Source organism: Triticum dicoccoides, chromosome 6B (assembly GCF_002162155.2).
Source record: "Triticum dicoccoides isolate Atlit2015 ecotype Zavitan chromosome 6B, WEW_v2.0, whole genome shotgun sequence".
Classification (NCBI taxonomy): domain Eukaryota; kingdom Viridiplantae; phylum Streptophyta; class Magnoliopsida; order Poales; family Poaceae; genus Triticum; species Triticum dicoccoides.
The window spans coordinates 446,804,950-446,810,226 of NC_041391.1; positions in this window are offsets into that span (position 1 = coordinate 446,804,950).

Below are 5,277 nucleotides of genomic sequence, written 5' to 3' on the forward strand. Positions count from 1 at the left end.
GACCCTGGCAGGAGCCATGGTTCATCCTTCGTACGGTAAACTTGAGAAACCTCCATACACGTTTCATCATCATGCATGGTAGCGGAATGTACTAGATATAGACCACATCCAGTATGTTGCAATGGAGGGCTACCTTTGTTTCAATATCTACAAGGGTTGGATGAAGAGCAACAACCAAGTTGGCGGTTCAAGCAAAGAAGTATCGGCCAAGAGGAAGAGGGACAAGGACGAAGCCGAGGACGTGGACGAGGACTCCGAGTAAGGTGGCAGTGTCGTTGCTCATGGTGGTTCTAAACTTCTAATGTAGTGTCTACTGGATTAGTTGCATAGTTTAATTTCAGGTGTGCTTAGTTTAATTTGAGGGGTGTGTTGTACTGAGCCCCCAACAGAACTATGTTATGTTTCTTCTCGTTACTTTAACTCTTTAGTACGTACATACTAGTACTAGTATTTCTTTAATAGAATTTAGCACCCCAATTAAGCACGTACTAGCTTTTTTAATAGTACTATATGCATAATTTGGCGACGTGCGCTCTCTATATGTACCAGCTTTTTTTAAAATTTCAATTTTTGCTCCATGGCGCAATCCATCGATAGTGGAGTACTACTGTACAAAAGTATACATTTTTTAAAAGGCTAGCATATTGTTCATCACATATATATATATATATATATATATATATATATAGCCAGTTAAATTCTCAACCTAGAACGACGTGCATGCCATGTAGTAAACCGATAAGGAGGAAGTATAGTAAAAATGAGGTGATTTTACTGAGCGATCGGCGGGGGAGCATGGCCTGTCATGCGGTCCCACGTGTCATGATGTACCAAGGCGATACGTGTGTCCTTCTTGAGGCAGAAGCAACACTAGTACATGGTTTGAGATGATGTCGAACCAAAGTGTGAAATAATGGTTGCTTCATCCGTCTGGGAAGGTGCGACATTGTGATTTGACATCTCATTGCTCATTACTACTACTGGGCCGGTACGAGTGGGGTGCGTCCCCCCTGCTGTTCTGCACTATTATTTGGTGCTTGACACGTCGACCCGGTTGCTATATGTCCCACATGTCGGCGACAGGAAGTACAGAATTCATGAAAGGGAGCATCGACGGAGGAGTATACTACAGAATTCATGAAAGGGAGCGACTTAGTTTTGGAAAAATCTATTTTTACGGAGTACGTACCCACTAGGGTTTATAGGGCTCATCTAAAAAACATTCGTTTTTCCGTTTGATAAGTCTCAATTCTACTATACTAGTAGTAGTACCATTACATCTTGGATTTCGAGGTGCGTTAGATCACCTGACGCAAGCAGTGTCAAGAGGAAACTAACCGATGCATGTACAAGTTCATGGAAATTTAGTGGTCATTCATGCATTCGTTCTAATTAATGCCTCGGTAAACATAACTTCTTGAGAAAAACGAGTGTATTGTGCAAACTATGAAATTAATTCGACCACTCACCATCTACCTTGGTTGGAGAGATTTTGAAATTGAGCCATAAACTGGAAAGGAGGGAGTAGTAACTTTTGCCTCGATTTCTATTTGTGGCCTTGTATAGATGCAAAATGTATATTTTTATAGTGGCCTTGTATAAGTAAATTGTCACGCCCAATATGCGACCCTATCCAAAAGGAACTCGAAGGTCCCACCAAGGATAGACACGCATATTGAAACGCTTTTGCAAGGTGGATATCATTACATCAACATTACATAATAGATGGGGATACATACAAGAGGCATACAATGCCACATGAGTACAACATCATCATACATAAGGGCAACATCCGCCTACGGATGAAACACAAACAAAAACTCAAACGACATCCACCCTGCTAGCCCAGGCTGCCGACCTGGAACCTATCCCCTGATTGAAGAAGCAGAAGAAGAACTCAACGCAAGCAAGCATCACTCTCGCGTCATGATCATCGCAAAACCTGTACCTGCAACTGTTGTTGTTGTAATCTGTGAGCCACGAGAACTTAGCAATCCCATTACCATGGGTATCAAGACTAGCAAAGCTTAAAGGGAAAGGAAGGGGTAAAGTGGTGAGGCTGCAGCAGTGACTAAGCATATATGGTGGCTAACATACGCAAATAAGAGCGAGAAGAGAACAAGCGGAACGGTCGTGAAACTAGCAATGATCAAGAAGTGATCCTGAACTCCTACTTACGTCAAACATAACCCAAAGACCGTGTTCACTTCCCGGACTCCGCCGAAAAGAGACCATCACGGCTACACACACGGTTGATGCGTTTTAATTCGTATCTGGTGTCAAGTTATCTACAACCGGACATTAACAAATTCCCATCTGCCAATAACCGCAGGCACGGCTTTCAAAAGTTTATACCCTGTAGGGGTGTCCCAACTTAGCCCATGATAAGCTCTCGCGATCAACGAAGGATATACCTTCTCCCAGGAAGACCCGATCAGACTCGGAATCCCGGTTTACAAGACATTTCGACAATGGTAAAACAAGACCAGCAAAGCCGCCCGATGCGCCGACAAATCCCGATAGGAGCTGCACATATCTCGTTCTCTGGGAAACATCGGATGAGACTAGCTACGAGTAAAACCAACCCTCAAGTTGCCCCGAGGTGGCCCCGCAGGCAGCTCAGTTCGGACCAACACTTAGACAAGCACTGGCCCGGGGGGGGGCTAATAAAGATGACCCTTGGGTTAATTACTCCCAAGGGAAATATAGGTGGTGGTGAGGCAAATGGTAAAACCAATGTTGGGCCTTGCTGGAGGAGTTTTATTCAAAGCGAACTGTCAAGGGGGTCCCATAAATCACCCAACCGCGTAAGGAATGCAAAATCCGGGAACATAACACCGGTATGACGGAAACTAGGGCGGCAAGAGTGGAACAAAACACCAGACATAAGGCCGAGCCTTCCACCCTTTACCAAGTATATAGATGCATTAATTAAATAAGAGATATTGTGATATCCCAACATAATCCTGTCCGTCATGGAGAAATCTTCAACTTCACCTGCAACTAGCAACGCTATAAGAGGGCTGAGCAAAGTGGTAACATAGCCAAGCAATGGTTTGCTACGAAGGGTGTCAAAGGTTAGAGGTTCATGGCAATTTGGGAGGCTTGATGAGCAAAAGATAGGTAACGCAGCATAGCGATAGAACGAAGCAACTAGCATAGCAATGATGGTAGTGAGATCCAGGGTAGCGGTCATCTTGCTTGAAATCCCGCAAGGAAGAAGAATGAGTCCATGAAGAAGATGAAACCACGAAGACGAACCAAGCGTAGACGAACGAATCCTCACGATCGCAACGAAACAGGAACTATCGAGAAGAAACACACAACATAGTAAACACACCACACATAGACAAGACATGATGCACAACAAGCATGATGCAAGACAAGACTACATGAAGCTTCTCATGGCAAGAGATGATGCATTCAAGAGCAACACATCAAAGCAAGTTTAAATGAGGCCGGAAACAACATATAACGATTCTGGTAAGTCCTCATATGCATATTTCGAAATTGGTCCAGATCTGAATAAACATTACGTTTAAGTTGTTAAACAGCAAGTTAAGATGCACCAAGATGATCTACACGAGATTCTAGTCAAGTTAGATATAAAGTTTATTTAGTTCGGAGCTACGGCCTAGAAGATATGAGCAAAACAAGTTAAACATGGCATTGATGCAAAACGCACCCAAACATCAAGCAAACACCTCAAAACAAGGATGCAACATGATAATATGAAACTACATGCAATCCTAAGCAAGTTTCATATAGAGCACACTCAAAACGGAGCAACGGTTCAACACACACACACACTATACAAGTTTAAAGGACAACCTGTCCAAAACAGCAACTAGGCATATTGCAAGCATCAAAACAACATGCTACAGCACCTCAACATAAAAACAAAAGGCATGGACATGATGTACAGGTAATGCATAAAAAAACATGAACACTGAGCTATCTCCAGAAATCACTAGAACATGCTCAAACACACATGGCAAGATTGCAAATAATAACAGTTCAGACTTTGCAGAAAATAACATCAGGTTGCAATGTTTAGAGCTATCAAACAACATGTTACAGGAACTTATCATGGCAAACAAAGGTATGGTAGGAACCTACTAATTGCATAGAACAAAAGTCCCGTACTGACCATGAGTCAAAAAGGATCAGAAGATATGATGGCACCCATGTAAACATAGCAAGTTATATTACAGATTCAAACATGGCAGGAACAACAATAAGTAAGCATATTGGTGAGCTTGTACCACTCACCACAGAGCAAAACATGGCATGGCAAGGCAACCAACAGTAAGAAGACATATTTATGAAGCTAGACATGGCAAGAGCAAGTTCATAGGGTGCATGGATCACTAACAACAATCATGGCAACACCTGAACTTAATGTTAACAGGCTGACAGCAACATTATTTAGCAACTTTGGAACAACATTACAAAAAGCTACAGCAGTCTATAATTGCAACCAGGGGCATGGATGGATAGAGAATAACATGTATAACGAAACACCCATAGTGAACATCTCCAGATTATGCATAGAATGACTTGTAGCAGCAGGTTTACATAGCATCACGAAATAACAGATTCAGCCTAGCAAAACAGCAATAGCAAGTACCCTACTTAACAAGCTTGATGCACTCACTACACAACTCAAAAAAATACATGGATGGCACCCCTATAAAGATGCATAACATAGTTCAATACTCATGTAGGACTCATGCTCATAGGATGCACACATCAAACATGGCAAAAAAGACAAATGAGCATGTTCTGTTAACAGACAGCAGACAACATCATGTAACACTCTTGCAACGATAATTCAGGCATCAAGATGAACTCAAATGAACATTATGCAATGGAATGAAATGAAGTACTCGTTGAGACGAACAATCTGATATGCTACACGCCCTAAACGAAGCTACGTGCACAGAGTTATGATGCAATGAACAGGGCAACATAATGTCAAAATATTTCGGGGGCTTAGTGAAAATCTGGAGGTCAACCTCTGGATCTGCATGTTTCTCGAGGTTCGCCGGAGTTCGTCGCCGGAGACGAGGAGGAAGAGGCCGGGAGGCTCGTGGAGGCGCGGGGAGGCGGCCCCGGACCGGGTCGGGCCGGATCCGGCCGGTGGGGAGGCGGAACGGCAGCGGGGCGAGGGAGCCGGCGACGGGGCGAGGCGGCGGCACACTGGCGCGGGGTCCCGGAGGGACGCGGCGGCGCAGGGAGGCTCCTGCGAGGCGGAGGGCGAGGCGTGCCGGTGCA